The sequence below is a fragment of the Pongo pygmaeus genome, chromosome 15 (assembly GCF_028885625.2).
Source record: "Pongo pygmaeus isolate AG05252 chromosome 15, NHGRI_mPonPyg2-v2.0_pri, whole genome shotgun sequence".
In the NCBI taxonomy this organism is placed as follows: domain Eukaryota; kingdom Metazoa; phylum Chordata; class Mammalia; order Primates; family Hominidae; genus Pongo; species Pongo pygmaeus.
In genome coordinates this window covers 64,697,860-64,716,943 of record NC_072388.2, presented here as the reverse complement: position 1 = coordinate 64,716,943, position 19,084 = coordinate 64,697,860, and the positions used below count along the sequence as shown (strand labels likewise).

The following is a 19,084-nucleotide window of genomic DNA, read 5'->3' as shown; positions in this document are numbered from 1 at the left end:
CTTTAGTCTAATGGGCTTCCCTTTGTGGATAACCTGACCTTTCTCTCTGGCTGCTCTTAACATTTTTTCCGTCATTTCAACCTTGGTCACTCTGACAATTATGGGTCTTGGGGTTGCTCTTCTCGAGGAATATCTCTGTGGTCTTCTCTGTATTTCCTGAATTTGAATGTTGACCTGCCTTGCTAGGTTAGGGAAGTTCTCCTGGATAGTATCCTGAAGAGTGTTTTCTAACTTGGTTCCATTCTCCCCGTCATTTTCCGGTACACCAATCAAACTTGTATTTGGTCTTTTCACATAGTCCCACATTTCTTGGAGGCTTTGTTTGTTTCTTTTCACTCTTTTTTCTCTAACCTTGTCTTCTCACTTTATTTCATTAATTAGATCTTCAATCATGATATCCTTTCTTCCACTTGATTGAATCAGCTATTGGAGCTTGCGCATGCATCACGAAGTTCTCACAGTATAGTTTTCAGCTCCATCAGGTCATTTAAGGTCTTCTCTACACTGTTTATTCTAGTTAGCCATTCATCTAACCTTTTTTCAAGATTTTTAGCTTCTTTGCAATAGGTTAGAACATGCTCCTTCAGCTCGGAGAAGTTTGTTATTACCGACCTTCTGAAGCCTACTTCTGTCAAACTCATCAAACTCATTCTCCATCCAGTTTTGTTCCCTTACTGGTGAGGAGCTGCCATCCTTTGGAGAAGAGGTGCTCTGTTTTTTGGAATTTTCAGATTTTCTGCTCTGGTTTCGTCCCATCTTTGTGGTTTTATCTACCTTTGGTCTTTGACGTTGGTGACCTACAAATGGGGTTTTGCTGTGGATGTCCTTTTTGTTGATGTTGATGCTCTTCCTTTCTGTTTGTTAGTTTTCCTTCTAACAGTTAGACCCCTCAGCTGCAGGTCTGTTGGAGTTTGCTGGAGGTCCACTGCAGACCCTGTTTGCCTGGGTATCACCAGTGGAGGCTGCAGAACAGCAAATATTGCTGCCTGATCCTTCCTCTGGAAGCTTTGTCCCAGAGGGGCACCCGCCTGTTTGAGGTGTCTGTTGGCCCCTACTGGGAGCTGTTTCCCAGTCAGGCTACACGGGGGTCAGGGACCCACTTGAGGAGGCAGTCTATCTGTTCTCAGAGCTGAAAGACCATGCTGAGGGAACCACTGCTCTCTTCAGAGCTGTCAGACAGGGACGTTTAAGTCTGCAGAAGCTGTCTCCTGACTTTTGTCCTACTATGCCCTACACCCAGAGGTGGAATCTATGGAGGCAGTAGGCCTTGCTAAGCTGCAGTGGGTTCCACCCAGTTCATGCTTCCAGGCCTCTTTGTTTACACTGTGAGATATTCAAGCCTCAGCAATGGCGGATGCCCCTACCCCCATCCCGCTGCAGCATCGCAGGTCGATCTCAGACTGCTGCGCTTGTAGTGAGCAAGGTTCCGTGGGCATGGGACCTGCCGAGCCAGGCATGGGAGGGAATCGCCTGGTCCGCCGGTTGCTAAGACCATGGGCAAAGTGCAGTATTTGGTCAGGAGTGTACTGTTTCTCAAGGTACAGTCTGTCATGGCTTCCCTTGGCTAGGAAAGGGAAATCCCCCGACGCCTTGCGCCCCACCCTGCTTCAGCTCACCCTTCATGGGCTGCACCCACTGTCCAACCAGTCACAGTGAGATGAACCAGGTACCTCATTTGGAAATACAGAAATCACCTGTCTTCTGCATTGATCTCACTGGGAGCTACAGACCGGAGCTGTTCCTATTCAGCCGTCTTGGAAGTGACTTTTTTTTTTTTTTTTTTTGAGATGGAATGTCACTCTGTCACCCAGGCTGGAGTGCAGCGGCACAATCTCGGCTCACTGCAACCTCCGCCTCCTGGGTTCAAGTGATTCTCCTGCCTCAGCGTCCCAAGTAGCTGGGACTATAGGCATGTGCCCCCACGCCCGGCTAATATTTTTTGTATTTTTAGTAGAGATGGGGTTTCACCATGTTAGCCAGGATGGTCTCGATCCCATTTTAAGAATTTTTAAGTGTGCATTTCAATGGTGTCTAATTTTATCACCACAAACAAAAACACTATGTTCTTGAAGCAATAACTCCCATTCCTTCCCTCCCCTAAGCCCTGGAAAACTTTAATCTACTCTGTCTCTATGAATTTGCCTATTCTAGACATTTCATATAATGTAACTATACAATATTTGTCCTTTTGTATCTGGTTTATTTCACCTAGCATACTGTTTTTCAGATTTATCCATGTTGTAGCAGAAGTTCATTCTTGTTTATGGCTGAATAATATTCCATTATATGTATATACCACATTTTGATGGTATTTAGCATTGCATTGATGGACATTTGTGTTGTTCACTCCTTTTGGCTATTGTGGAAAATGCTGCAATAAACATTGGTGCACAAGCATGTGTTTGTGTTCCCACTTTCTACGAGTGGAATTGCTGGATTATACAGTAATTCTAGATTTACCATATATCCAATACTTTTTTGAAGTATTAATGTTATTTCTAATGAATCAAGAAATATTTTTAGATTTTCATTTTAATTTCTAATGCATTAAACACTGATAGGTATAACCCATATAAACAAAAGGTATTTGGGCTTCCCAATAATGTTTAACAGTGTAAAGGGGTTCTGAGAGCAAAAAGTTTTGAGAACACTGCTATATAGCAATGAAACTTAGCAAATTACTTTTGCCAGTAACATGAATCAATCTCACAAATACAGTGTTGAGTGAAGGAAGCAACTTATAATAAAGTTCAGGACAGCCATAAGTGCAAAATTTTCAGATGAATGTATAGGTGGTAAAACCCTGACGAAAAGGCTAGATGGAATTAGCACAGTATCAAGATAGTGATTCTCTCTGGAAATAAGAAATGTGCCACAATCAGGCAAAGACACATGGATGGACTGGAGGATGCTCACAATTTCTTAGTCTATTCCCTGCATGATAGTTACATGGATGGTCTTTTATTAAAAACTGTTCTTTACTTTTCATTTTATATGCTTTTCATTATATGTGTGTATGTGTTTACACAATTTCACAATTAATTTTAAATGAATTAATTTATAATTAAGTTCACAATTAAACAGGTTAACAGAAACAAAATTATTTGGAGAATGGTAACACTAAAGAGAGATAATAGTGCCAGAAACAGAGTAATTTCGGCAGTAATGGAGAGAAAGACACAGAGAATAGAATTACCATGATGGGCTTTGACCATAGCCTAGGACTAGGGAAGGGGCCTACCTTCCCTGCACACTTTAAGCTCCTCTATACTAGAAAAAAATCGAAGGCCAGATCTCAAAAAAGTGGTGAAACATAGTAAGTCAGCAATATCTTTTACACCACCTTATTTAGTCAGTTACATTTCCACTGCACCATCCTCTTTTACTGAACTTATTTTTCTGATTACATATCAGAAAAAAATAATTTTTTTCTTTGTTTTTGTACACCATGATGAAATGGGATGTAAGTCCCATGAAGGCTTGGCCCAAATCTCCCCTCTTCTCAGTGATCCCCCAATTGCTTAACACAGTGCTATCACCTACTAAACAGCAAGGGGACCTTTATAGATTCTAGGCACTTTCACTTTTTTTTTAAATATTCCACTCCACATCAAATCAAAGATAGTAAAATGTACCTATGGCCCACATTTAATATAACTGTTTTGCTGTAAAATTTATATGATTTTTGTAATTTTTATACTTTTGAGCCTTGTTTGTGAAAGACTTTGAAATGGACCACAACAAACAAACAAAAAGAAGAGAGTATATCTTCAATGGAAATCTATACATTGTCTAAAGCACACCTCTTTAGGTTTTCTGCTCTATGGGGTTTTCACCTTTCATAGTCTTCGAGCTATTTTACAACTCTATAAATTGTAGATAGCTGGTGGCAATGCAAATCATTCTGGTCTATAAACATGAAAACACATTTTGTTAGGTGGGGAGACAACTGATTTCCCTTCCCCCCCTCACTATGGAAAAAGCAGATTTTACATTTATTTGTAAATTCATGTAAGTGTAACTTACATGTAACTCCAAGTTCAGGACACATTGCCCCAAAATATGCCACCCACCTTGGCATACTGAGTATTTGCAGCTGAAGGAATTTGAGAAATAGATAGTGCAGAAAGGTCTCTCTGACTTCCCCCTGCCCTTCTCCCATGAAGGAGATCATAAACCTCTCATGTGAGAGGTGCCCTGCCTACATCCGGAGGAAAGAAGGACCCTTACACCTCTGAAGATGGAGGGACACAGAGAGGAATGTGAGTGAACAGGCCTTGCTAAGTTTCCCCTGATTTACTCATTCCCTTTGTCCTACCACATTCTTCTACAACTTTCCCCTCTTCATCAAACCTGGCATCAAAACACAAAAACATAACATCAAAAGTTATGTTGACCTTTTTTTAAAAAAATATTTTTTAGCAGCTTTAGACATCTTCCAGCGATGTGCAGAGTGGACTCACCTGACAGACCAAGAGAAACTGTACTCCCGGAGAAGAGAAATGCATCTCTAGGAAGCTGAAGCCCCAGTATATAAATTCTTGGCTCCTGGAGAGGAACCTGAGGTAGTGTGATGGTTAATATTGAGTGTCAGCTTGATTGGATTGAAGGATGCAAAGTATTGTTCCTGGATGTGTCACTGAGGCTATTGCCAAAGGAGATTAACACTTGAGTGAGTGGACTGGGAGAGGCAGACCCACTCTCAATATGCGTGGGCACCATCTAATCAGCAGCCAGCACAGCTAGGATAAAAGCAGGCAGAGGAATGTGGAAGGGCTAGACTGGCTGAGTCTACTGGGCTTCATCTTTCTTCCGTGCTGGATGCTTCTTGCCCTCGAACATGGGACTCCAAGTTCCTCCGCTTTCGGACTCTTGGACTTAGACCAGTGGTTTGCCAGGGGCTCTCGGTGTTTGGTCACAGACTAAAGGCTGCACTGTCAGTTTCTCTTTTTTTTTTTTTTTTTTTTGAAAGGGAGTCTCCCTCTCTGTCTCTCACCAGGCTGGAGTGCAGTGGCACGATCTCGGCTCACTGCAATCTCTGCCTCCCAGGTTCAAGTGATTCTCCTGCCCCAGCCTCCCGAGTAGGTGGGACTACAGGTACATGCCACAGGGTTTCATCATGGTGGCCAGGATGGTCTTGATCACTTGACCTCATGATCCGCCCACTTCAGCTTCCCAAAGTGTTGGGATTACAGGCGTGAGCCACTGCTCCCTGCTGGCTTCTCTACTTTTGAAGTTTTGGGACTCAGTCTGGCTTCTTTGCTCCTCAGCTTGCAGATGGCCTATTGAGGGACTTCACCTTGTGATCATGTGAGTCAATTCTCCTTAATAAACTCCCTTTCATATATACATCTATCCTATTAGTCCTACCCTCTAGAGAACACTGACTAGTATAGGTAGCAATAGAACATTGTTGACTGTTTCTCTCATTTTTTTTTTTCCCCATCTCCACCAATTCTGTGTTTTGTTTTGTTCTATTTCATTTCATTTGTTTCTTTTGCATATGGCTGAGAAGTCATCCCCCAGTGGTGGCAACAGTGAGCGGGAATTTGGTCTTACAGTGTGATCATTTAATGGTTTCTATAAATGGATTAATATGTTATATAAATCTGTTTTCTGTTAAATAAAAAGATGACAGAGAATCTGGTTGGTTAGTCTTATTTGCTTATCAATTTGTCTATTTTGAGCTCAAAGACATTTGTGCCTATTGGGAAGGAGAGTAGCCCTTTGATATCTGTACCAGTAAGTTTTTGTGTTTCTGTGCCTTCTATCTCTTAAGCTGAGGCTAAAACTGTAGAATCGAAGCTCTAGGCTCCTTTGTGACTAGACATCTATTTCTGTAATTCAAGCCTTTACCACTTGTTGTGTGAGTATAAAATCTTTTCCTACCTCGAGAGAGTATTAATAAGTTAAATTTTGGTTTCTTAAAGAAGCTCTATTCTGATTGACTTAAAGACATAAATAAGTGCTTTTATAAACTGAATATTCCTAAAATTTTAATAAACTGAGGAGATTGGATTTCTAATACTTTAAATGTACTACACTAAAATATGCTTGCAGAAACAAATTCAGAAACCCTTTAAGAATCCAAGTAATTTTTTTTTTTTAAACAGGGTCTTGCTCTGTCCCTCAGGCTGGAGTGCAGTGGCACAACCATGGCTCACTCCAGCCTCACCCCTGGGTTCAAGTGATCTTCCCATCTCAGCCTCATGAGTACCTGGGACTACAGGTGCATGCCAACTACACTCAGATTTTTTTTTGTTTTTTAAATTTTTATTAAAAACAGGTCTCTCTATGTTGCTTAGACTGGTCTCGAACTCCTGGCCTCAAGCCAGCCTCCTGCCTCAACTTCCCAAACTGCTAGGATTACAGGCAGTAGCCACCCTGCCCATCTTCCACCCTTTTTTTTTTTTTTTCTTTGAGAGACAGGGTCCCGTTCTGTCATCCAGGTTGGAGTTCAGTGACACAATCATAGCTCACTGCAGCCTTGAACACCTGAGCTCAAGCCATCCTTCACAGTTTTGGCCTCCCAAAGCACTGAGATTATAGGTGTGAGTCACTGCACCCTGCCCAAGCTCACATAATTACAGCAAATCTTTGGCAAATAAGACTGCAGAACGTTCCCAGTTTACCATGGTTTGATTTAGGGTTTTTCAACTTTACAGTGGTGCAAAAGTGATATTCATTCAGTACACCCCTCAATTTCAATGGGGTTACATCCAGATAAACTCATCTCAAATTGAAAATACTGGCTGGGTGCTGTGGCTCACACCTATAATCCCAGTACTTTGGGAGGCCGAGGTGGGCAGATTGTTTGAGCCCTGAAGTTCAAAGCTAGCCTGGGCAACATGGCCAAACCCTGTATCTACAAAAAATATGAAAATTAGCCAGGCATGGTGGCATGTGCCTGTAGCCCCCCAGCTACTCAAGAGGCTAAGGCGGGAGGATCCATTGAGCCCAGGAGGCCAAGGCTGCAGTGAGATGATTGCACCACTGCACTCAGCCTGGGCAACAGAGCAAGACCCTGTCTCAAAAAAAAAAAAAAAAAAGAAAGAAAGAAAAAGACAATATCATAAATTGAAAGTGTTTTTGGCTTACAATACTTTCAATTTACAGTGGGTTTATTAAGACATAACTCCATCATAAATCAAGGAGCATTTGTAGTTTAATATGTTTGGTTTAATAAAACAGTTGTGTCTTCTCTGATTTATCTGTGTTGAGTATAATAGAAGCATACATTTTATTCTCCTTGGCTTTGCTTTGTCCTATAGTTATCAGGTTACTGATCAAACACACTAACATTATTTGTACATAATGTAAATTTGTGTCCAACAAAATTGAATCTTGATTTCCAAAACTTTATTTCAAGAATAATTATGTTTCGTAGCCTGCCAACTTGAAGATAATTTCCAAGATCCTTAGGTAGCTGAAAAACCTTGAACTGGTATTAAATTGAGTTAATTATTAGATATATAGAGAATATCTACATAATTTCTAAGATAGACTACTGTACCATATAATTAATTAATTAAAAGCTCTAGAGGGGCTATATATATGAGTAATGTTAATGAACATGTTCATTTTTGCCACTTTAAGAACATGTAAAAGAGATGTGCATGGCTGCAGCAAATTGTTTCAAGCTTTTCTAGTTTGCTGTAGTGCTCATGTATTGCAGGAAGTTCTCAATTACCCATCCCACACTGACTTTTCTCTGTAAATGAGAAGTTAGTTACTTTGTTTAAAAGTTATAATTAATGAGTGGTTGCCACTAAGGAGCAATAGTGACAGGGAGATCCAGCTGCATGTGTGTTTTGATACTTCATGGAAAAAGAGAGGCTGTCCTCAAATTTTTGGTCTCCAAACCATTTTACACCCTTGGGACTTGTTGCAGATCTCAAAGATTATCTGTGTATGTAGATTATAACTATCAATATCATATTAGAAATTAGAGCTGAGAATTTTAAAAATATTGGTTTATTGTCTAATTTGAGAATAGCAGTGATGAACAAATTGCATGTTTACATAAGTAACATGTTAGAATTATTTTAAAAATTTGTTTTGATCTTTTGGAACTGAGATCTGTCCTTATGTCGTGTGTCAGTTTGTCCCAGAATACCTAGGAGCATAAGGAAAGACCACACTTGGAATGTGGATTCAGCTTGGCCTTTGTGGATGATAGCTCAGTCTGAAAAGAAGTGATGAAATGTGTTAAAATCTTAGGAAAGTTCATTCTATTTTGATGGGTTTGCTTCCTTGGTTTACTGATGAATTCCTTTGTTTACAATATGAATGGTAATTCTTCACTTTCTGTAATGAATACTATGCTTACTTTACAAAATTAAAGTGAAGAATTCTTTCTGTCTAGAGAGAAAACATTCTGTGTCTTACCAGAATAATTTTCTGTGTTATATGATGACTTTATAATGTCTTTGATTATTTAAGGAGAAAAAAATTCCTCATTTATGAAAGACATAAGGGTTTTTTATAACTGCATTGCTCTTAGTATATGTTTTTAAATGTTTTATTGTCACTTTAATTAAATAGATAACCAAACATTGCTTCTTAGGTATCCATAGCCTCTCTTAAGCAAGTGTCCAAACTGTTCTGATAACTTTTAAAAATTTGCCTTCCCCAAATAGGATCCTAAATGTAGAAAAAAATGAAATAAAAGTTTCAATATTTTTTTTTTACACCTAAAACCATCTTTGAGATTTCCCAGAAAGCTCCTGGGAAAAAAAATGACAAGGTTTTCTCTTTTACTTTATAAAAAGAGAAGTATTAGAAATAAGTGAGTTTGTTTGATATGTGACTAGTGTAAGAGTTTCGTGGGAAGAGATATCAGAAGAGACATTCAGCCTGCCCCAGGTGAAATCTGTGTAAGTTAAGTGAATACTTCAGAAATTGTATGATTTGTGGGATGTCCCTGGGGATTTGTCAATGTTCTTACTTTTTTAGCCTATGTTTTCACCTCAGGGAAAACACTGATCAAAACTCTTAAGAAATGATTTCTTTCCAGTTTTTCTGTATTTGTTAGTATCCTGGTAATGTTTTGTCTGATATTAGACAATAGCAGTATAGCATATAGCATTATTAGTTGTAAACTCAGTTATTATTTGAAATGCTAACTTAACCAACACCTTACTTCTTTAATTTGAATCTAGAGGATTCTAGATCATTAATTCTCAACTGGGGATATACATCAGTCTTACCCATGGAGTATTTTTAAAAAGATAAAATAGAAGAATATAAGCAAGAGGACCAACTAGACCGATGAGTCAATGAAGAAATTAAGAAGGAAATTTAAAAATTTCGTGAATCATGAAAATAGAAACACAACATACCAAAGCCTATGGGATATAGCAAAAGCAGTATTAAGAGGGAAGTTTACAGCAATAAATGCCATAGATTTCAAATAAACAACCTAATGTACATCTCAAGGAAGCAGAAAAGCAAGAACAAAGCAAACCCAAAGTTAGCAGAAGAAAAGGAATAATAAAAATCAGAGGAGAAGTGAACAAAATTGAGACAAAAAAATACACAAGATCAATAAAATGAAAAGTTAATTTCTTGAAAAATAAACAAAATCAACAATACATTAGCTAGACTATCCAAGAAAAAAAGAGAAAAGACTCAAATAAATAAAATCAGGAATGAAAGAGGAGACATCACAACTGATACCACAGAAATAACAAAGGATAACTTGAGACTATATGAACAATTGTATGTCAACAAATTGGAAAACCTAGCAGAAATGTATAAATTCTGGGTCACAAACGACCTACCAAGATTGAACTAAGAAGAAATAGAAAACTTGAACAGATAAATTAAAAGTAATGAGATTGAATCAGTAATAAAAAGTCTCCCATGAAAGCAAGCCCAGGACCTGATGGCTTCACTGCTGAATTCTACTAAACATTTAAAGAACTAATACTAATTCTCCTCAAACTCTTCCAGAAAATTGAAGAGGAGGGAATTATTTCAAACTCAATGTATGAGGCAAGCATTATTGTGATACCAGAACCAGACGAATATACAATAAGAAAAGAAAACTATAGGCCAATATCCCTGATGAACATAGATGTAGAAATCCTAAAAAAAAAAAAAAAAACAACAACAACAAAAACTAGCAAACCAAAACTACCAGCACATTAAAAAGACCATTCGCCCTGATCAAGTGGGATTTAACCCAGGGATGCATGGATGGTTCAACATACACAAATCAATAAATGTGATACATCACATGAACAGAATGAAGGACAAAAACTGATCATCTCAATTAGATGTAAAAAACACACTTGATGACATTCAACATCCCTTCATGATAAAAAAAATTCCCAACAAACTAGTTATAGAAGGAGCATACCTCGACACAATAAAGGTCATATATGACAAACCCACAGCTGTACTGAATGGGGAAAAGCTGAAAGCTTTTCCTCTAAGACCTAGAACAAGACAAGGATGCCCACTTCATCCTAGTAATGAAAGTCCTGTGGCAATTAGGCAAGAGAAAAAAAATATTCATCATAATAGTGAAAGTCCAGGGCAATTAGGCAAGAGAAAAAAATAACAGGCACTTTAATCGAAAAGAAAGAAGTCAAATGACCCTATTTGCAGACAACATAATTTTATATATAGAAAACCCTAAAAGTTTCACGAAGAAAACCTCTTAGAACTGATAAACAAATTCAGGAAAGTTTCAGGATACAAATCAACATACAAAATCAGTTGCATTTCTATACACCAACAACAAACCAGCTGAGAAAGAAATTAAGCACACAGTCACATTTAAAATAGCTATTAAAAAATTAAAATATCTAGAAATAAATTTAACCAAGGAGGTGAACTATTGCTATAAGGAAAAGTATAAAATGCCAGTGGAAGATATTAAAGAGAACACAAACAATTGAAAAATGTACCATGTTCATGGGCTAGAAGGATTAATATTGTGAAAATGACCATGCAACCAAAAGTGTTCTAGAGATTCAATGCAATCTCCATCAAAATTCCAATGGCATTATTTACAGAAATATAAAAGGCAATTTTAAAATGTATATGGAACCACAAAAGACCCCAAATAGCCAAAGAAATCCTGAGCAAAAAGAACAAAACTGGAGGCAACATACTATTTGACTTCAAAATATACTGCAAAGCTATAGTAACCAAAAGGACATGGTGTGGCATAAAAAGACACATATGGAACAAAATAGAGATCCCTGAAATAAATCTGGGTATTTACAACCAACTGATTTTCAACAAAGGTGCTGAGAACATTCAGTGGGTAAAGGATAGCCTCTTCAATAAATGGTGCTGGGAAAACTGAATATCTATATGCAGAAAAATCAAACTAGACTCCTAACACTCACCATCTACAATAAATCAACTCAAAATTGATTAAAGATTTACATGTAAGATGCAAAACTATGAAACTACTAGAAGAAAACATGGGGGAAATGTTTCAAGACATTGATGTGTACAAAGATTTTATGGAAAATACATCAAAAGCACAGGCAACAAAAGTAAAAACAGACAAATGGAATTATATCAAACTAAAAAGCTTCTGCATAGCAAAGAAAACAACAGAGTGAAAAGAGAACCTGCAGAATGGGAGAAAATATTTGCAAACTATTCACCTGACAAGGGATTAATATTCAGAATATACAAGGAACTCAGACAACTTAGCAAAAAAAATCAGATTTAAAAATAGACAGATTTTAAAATGTGCTGAATAGACATCTCTCAAAATAAGACATACAAATAGCCAGTAGGTGTATGAAAAAATTCTCAACATCACTAATCATCAGAGAAATGCAAATTAAAACCACAATAAGATATCATCTCATCCCAGTTAGAATGACTGTTATCAAAAAGACAAAAAATAACAAATGCTGGAGATGATATGAAGAAAGGGGAACTCATACATACATACACACTGTTGCTGGGAATGTAAACTAGTATAGCCATTATGGAAAACAGTATGGAGATTGTTCAAAAAAACTAAAAATAAAACTACCATATGATCCAGTAATTCCACTGCTGGGTATATGTTCACAAGAAAGGAAATCAGTATATCAAAGAGATATCTGCACTACTGTGTTTATTGCAGCACTATTCACAATAACCAAGGTTTGGAAGCAACCTAAGTGTCCTCAACAGATGAATCGATAAAGAAAATTTGGTACATATACTCAATGGGACATTAGTCAGCCATAATAAATAAAAAAATTCTGTCATTTGAAGCAACATGGATGGAACTGGAAGACATTATGTTAAGCAAAAAACTCAGGCACAGAAAGACAAATATTCCATGTTCTCACTCTTATATGAGAGCTTAAAAAGTGGATCTCATGGCAGTAGACAGTAGAATGATGGGTACCAGAGGCCAAGAAGAGTGGGAAGGGGACATAAAAAGAGGTTGGTTAATGGGTACAAAAATACAGTTAGATAAAAGGAATAAGTTCTGGCATTTGATAGCAGAGTAGGGTGACTATAATTAAGAATAATTGATTAGAGTGTACCCAAAATAAAGATCTAGCCAATCAAGTCTCTGTGTGCCTGGAGAGACTGGGCAGTTTGACCTTTAAGCCTGAATATTCAACTGTCCTACTCTTTGAAGCAGACACAACTGCTCTGCATCAGACCATCACCACATTTGTGTCTCTCAAAACCATTCAAATTCCGGAGCACTTGATGGCTTATGCTAGTTTATCAAATATTGGGCCTTTCCTGGAGAAAAGAGGCTATATCCCAATGCAAGAGCAGAATCTAGCATCACAACTGTTCCTCTCAGCAAATGGCTCCTTGGAAGCAAACCTGCCAGTGATTGTCTGGACTGGCTCACCCAAAAGCAGACCTTGGAGAATAGTCAGAATTCTGCCAGAGCCTGCGATTTCTTCAGTAATGTCTGGGAAAACCTAAAGGGCTTAGAAAACTGGCTCCTCAAGAGTCAGCGACAGGAAGTTCCTGAAAAACCAAGTTATCAAAAGTATAACAGCCATTCCACTACCAGTTCTTTCCCCATTGAAACTGCAGATCAAGAGTTTCCTGATCAAGATGAGACAGACCTATCAGATTGGCTGGTGACTCCCTAGGAACCCCAGAAGCTAGAGAAGCCTGAGAATGGCAGTCGTGAAACCAGTGAGAAGTTTAAGCACTTGTGCCAGTCCTACAATGTGAATGATTGGCTTGTCAAGACCAACTCCCGCACCAACTGTCAGGGCAACAAGCCCAAGGGGGTGGAGATTGAAAACCTGGGCAATCTGAACTGCGTGAATGACCACTTGGGGGCCAAGACACCATTGTCTACCCCCAGCGTGGTTACTGGGGATTGGCTTGTCCAGAAGCATCAGGACCCATGTAAAGTAGAGATGTGCAAAGCCAATGAGCCCTGCACAAGCTTTGCAAAGTGTGTGAGTGATGAGAATTGTGAGAAGGAAGCTCTGTGCAAGTGGCTTCTGAAGAAAGAAGGAAAGGATAAAAATGGGATGCCTGAGGAACCCAAACCTGAGCCTGAGAAGCATAAAGATTCCCTGAACATGTGGCTCTGTCCTTCTAGAAAAGAAGTAACAGAACAAAGGCACTAAAGGTAATGGTTCTTTCTAGAATTTCTGATTCCTTCCAAGTCATAAAGAATAGCTCTTTGTCAGAGTGGCTCATCTGGCCGCCATACAAAGAAGGAAGTCCCAAGGAAGACAGAACTGGCAAACCAAAGCTTAAAAGCCCCATGACCACTTCCTGGTGTCCCTTTAACATAGCTGACTGGGTCCTGCCAGGACAGAAGACGGGCAACCTCAGCCAGTTATCCTCTGCCGAAGACAAGTGGCTGCTTGGAAAAAAGTCCCAGGAAGTATTACTTAATTCACCTCTACAGGAGGAACATAACTTCCTCCTAGACCTTTTTGGCCTCCTGCAGTTTGTGACCTTTTTGCCTATATGCGGCTTAAGTTGTTTAAGAGAAGTGGTTACATCAAACTCCTCTGCAGATGTGAAGGAATGGACAGCAAGAGTTGAGCAGCTTTCTGCTGATCGTCACACATCATGAGCTGAGTGACTACAGGTTGCCAAATCATTGTTTCTGGGTCTGACCAGTGAGCTTAGTTCTTCTCCTGCATAATTTTATACTAGTGAAGTGAGGTGAGTCATGAGATTGAGTTACTGTTTAAAAGAAAAATGCTGTTTAGCAATGCTGAGGTGACTCAGTTCCTTCCTTCTTACAGAAGTATTAATCCACCCTACACTAGAAATGCAGCATCTTGGTGGACCCGTCTTTTTCACAAGTCTCCAAGTCTCCTTAGATTGGGTCGTTACTAAAAGTACATTAAAGCACTCTAGTCTTAAAAATGAAATATTTCTATAATCGAAGTGTATTGATGTATTCTAAAGCTAGTAAACTTCCTTAACTTTTAATTGCCCTATAGATGCTTCTCTTGCTGTGGGTTTTCTTCTGTTAGTGGTCAAAATAATGATTTTTCTGTTCTGTTAACATATTGTGTATTTTACAAAAAAAATTAACCTGGCCAATAGTGATTACCAAAAATATACATTAACAATCTTGGCAATTTTTGACACTAACTACCAAACATTTTAGCCTACATGCTAGTTCTACATTATTTTTCATCTTCATTTGAAAGAAACTCGGCTATTGTCTTTATTTCTTTCTGTAAATGTTATTAAAGTATCCAGTGAGCTCTTTTAGAAGGGCTCTGTATTATTTCAAGACTATTTTCAGGGTAGTTCTGGCCTTTCAAAATATTCTACAGACATACAGGGTTTAAAAGAACCTCAGTACTGACTAAGCAAATAAGCAAGACGTTGGAAATGTGGTCTAGTACTTGAACCATTCACTATCGTAGGGATTTTGGGTGCATCCTGTGTAAATGGAAGCTGAGCTTGACACATCTGGTGCTTTTAACTAGGGATAAAGCTGTCCTCTCACCGCAAGCACAGTATATCTGTACCTCCAACAGTACAACGCTGTGACATTTTTGTGAACAGACCATTTTCAACACTTGTGCCTTGGGGTATTCATTGAAGCTTTATGAAAACTAATGATGTTTTTTCAATATCCTTAAAGTTATGTCCGTGCTTTAAAATGTCTCTGTAGGAGAGAAGAGGGGTTTATAATGTTTTTAAATTCTCTAAGATATTTTTGCTGCTCTCCAGACTTTGAAACTATTAAGCTTCTTAACTGCCTATATTATTAGAAATACTTCTGGGGAAATTTCATGGTCCCACAATGTCATTGCCATACAGCTTCACTAGAGTTCTTTGAACCACAGCTGAAAAGAGCTTTGTATTATTTTTTAATCACCTCCCCAGATATCATTTAGAACTATTATAATAAAGGTGGTGGGTAAAAACAACCTAAGGAGCCTTTCTAGTTACCTTAAGTTGCAGCTAACTCTGTGGTTTCTTTTTTGAGGCCTAACAAACATACTGTATTTTACATTATCAAAATGTAATTTACATTACTTACTATGTTAATGAGTATATAAAACATTCTTTTGCATTGATGCATTTTGTATCTGCCTTCATTAAAAGCAAAACAGCCCTAAAAAAAAAAAGGAAAAAAGAAAGAAATTAACCACAGCCATATGTCTTTGTTACCTACAAATGGTTTTTGTTTTACTCTAATACATCCCTGAGGTGATGCTATAAAGTGAAGGCGAGAGTTTATGTCTTAAATAAAGCTTCCCGGAAAAGGACTATACTAGGTACTTCAAACTATTGACATTTCAAAGAATAGACTCTTGGGTACAGTCTTCTGATGTAACATAACTTAGACAACACTCAGACTGCACCTGTGGGCTAAGGCATGATTTCTAGAACTCTTTTTAGTTGAAAAGCAGACAGCTTCATGAGATTGCTAACCCAAGATCCAGAGGAACAAGAATTAATTATAGGACTGAATATACTGATAAGGGAAATTTTATTGGGGTTAGCTGGAATATTGTTTTTGTTTTAATGTTCTGTTTTCTGAATCTATAAGAAAGCCATTTCCCTCTCTTCTTAGACACTTCTTTAACCCATGACAATTTAGTAAACTCTGCTTTTGTAAACTGAAATGACACAGATTTTAGACCACTCCTACTTACAGAGCACAGAGAAGTCACACAGACCTGTGCCCACCAGCATCCCACCCCAAGCCGAAACCACCACCAATGTGACTGCTCACACATTTGCCAGCAGGGTCCTCAACAGCTGCATTGCCTCCGCCACTGTGGTGAACGCCTGCAGGGAGGCAGGCACCCCAGCACCTGTGAGCACCCTGCCGCAGCTGCCACTACTGACGCTGCTGGTATGTATGAATGAGGAAGGATCCCACTGTCACTGCACTAAGAAATGCTTTGGCTGACAACACCCATCGGAGAGTAGTGACCAGCAGTGTCGGAGCACCTCACTCCCCACCCCCAACCAGCAAAGTAGATTCCTAACCTCAAGGAGCCAGAGAACAAATTTGGGGCCCAATACAAGTCCCCCAGAGTTAGAGTGTGCAGTCTCAAAGTTAGGATCTGAGTGTTGGCCACCTAAAGTCTTCCAGAAACAAAGCCAGTTGGCTGAATCCACCTTACACCAAAATCAAACCCTCAAAGTCATCAAATAGGATAAAAGAAAAAAAAAATCCAAAGGTCGGCAACCTCAAAGATAGAAGGAACATAAGCCCACAAAGATGAGAAAGAATCAACACAAGAACCACGACAACTAAAAAAGCCAGAGTGTCTTCTTTCCTCTAAACAACCATATCACCTCTCTAGTAAGGGTTCTGAACCAGGCTGAGAGGACTGAAATAACAGAAATAGAATTCAGAATATGGACAGAAATGAAGATCATTGAGCTACAGGAGTACATTGAAACCTAATCCAAGGAAGCTAAGAATCATGATAAAACAATGCAGTAGCTGACAGACAAAATAGCCAGTATAGAAAAGAATGTAATTACTTGACAGAGCTGAAAAACACACTACAATAATTTCATAATGCAATCACAAGTATTAGTAGCAGAATAGATCAAGTGGAGAAAAGAATCTCAGAGCTTGAAGACTGGCTTTCTGATAATAGACAATCAGACAAAAATAGAGAAAAAAGAATGAAAAGGAACAAACAAAACCTCCAAGAAACATGAAATTACGTAAAGAGACCAAATCTATTACTCATTTTTGTCCCTTAAAGGAATAGGGAGAGTGTAAGCAACTTGAAAAACATATTTCAGGATATCATTCATGAGAACTTTCCCAACCTAGCTAGAGAGGCCAACGTTCAAATTCAGGTAATGCAGAAAACCCCCTAAGATACTTCATAAAAAGATCATCCCCAAGACACATAATCATCAGATTCTCCAAGGTTGAAATAAAAGAAAAATTGTTAAAGGCAGCTAGAGAGAAAGATCAGGTCACCTACAAACGGAAGCCTATCAGACTAATGGTGGACCTTTCAATAGAAACCTACAAACCAGAAGAAATTGGAGGCCAATATTCAACATTCTTAAAGAAAAGAATTCCAAGCCAGAATTTCACATCCAGCCAAATAAAGCTTCATAAGCAAAGGAGAAATAAGATTCTTTAACAACTTCAGTGAAGTTTTTAAACAACTTCAGTAAAGTCTCAGGATACCAAATTAATGTACAAAAATCACTAGCATTCTTATACAAGCAAATGCTGAGAGAATTTATTACCACAAGACTTGCCTTACAAGAGCTCCTGAAGGAAGCACTGAATATGGAAAGACCGTTACCAGCTGCTACAACACACTGAAGTACACAGACTAGTGATACTATAAAGTAACCACATAAACAAGTCTGCAAAGTAACCAGCTAACATCATTATGACAGGATCAAGTACACACATATCAATAATAACTTTGAATGTAAATGGGCTAAATGCCCCAATTAAAAGGCACAAGTGGCAAGCTGGATAAAGAACCAAGACCCATTGGTATGCTATCTTTTAGAGGCCCATCTCACATGCAATGACAACACAGGCTAAAAATAAAGGGATGGAGACAAATCTACCAAGCAAATGGAAAACAGAAAAAGACAGGGGTTGCAATCCTAGTTTCAGGCAAAGCAGATTTTAAACCAACAAAGATCAAAAAAGACAAAGAAGGGCATTACATAATGGTAAAGGGTTCAATTCAACAAGAATACCTAACTCTCCTAAATATATATGCACCTAACACAGGAGCAGCCAGATTCATAAAGCAAGCTCTTAGGGGCCTTCGAAGAGACTTAGACTCCCACACAATAACAGTGGGAGACTTTAACACAACACTGACAATATTAGACATATTATTGAGACAGAAAATTAACATTGATATTCAGGACCTGAACTCAGCACTGGATGAAATGGACCTGATAGACATCAACAGAACTCTCCAAAACAACAGAATATATATTCTTCACATCACCACATGGCATATACTCTAAAATAGATGACATAGTTGGAAGTAAAACACTTCTCAGCAAATGCAAAAGAACTGAAACCATAACAAACAACCTCTCAGACTACAATACAATCAAATTAGAAATCAAGACTAGGAAGTTCACTCAAAACCATGCAATTACATGGAAATTGAATAACTTCCCCTGAATGACTTTTGGGTAAATAATGAAATTAAGGCAGAAATCAAGAAGTTCTTTGAAATTAATGAGAACAAAGATGCAACATACCAGAATCTCTGGGACACAGCTAAGGCAGTGTTAAGAGGGAACTTTGTAGCACTTAAAGCCCACCTCAAAGAGTTAGAAAGATCTCTATTTGACAACCTAATGTCACAATGAAAAGAACTAGAGAACAAAGAGCAAACCAATCCAAAATCTTGCAGAAGACAAGCAATAACCAAAATCAGAGCTAAACTGAAGAAGACTGAGACACAGAAAATCATCCAAAGATGAATGAATCTAGGAGCTGTTTTCTTTGAAAAAAATTAATAGAATAGATAGACCACTCGCCAGACTAACAAAGGAGAAAAGAGAGAAGATCCAAATAAAAACAATCAGAAATGAGAAGGGGGATATTACCACTGACTCCACAGAAATACAATAATCATCAGAGAACATTATGAACACTTCTATGTACATAAACTAGAAAATC

At 38.3% G+C, this 19,084-nt stretch overlaps 1 pseudogene; it reads left to right on the top strand.

The window, feature by feature from the left end:
• Positions 1-12,672: 12,672 nt before the first annotated feature.
• On the top strand, positions 12,673-13,985 carry LOC129012974 (nuclear receptor coactivator 4-like; annotated as a pseudogene).
• The last annotated feature ends 5,099 nt before the right edge of the window (positions 13,986-19,084 follow it).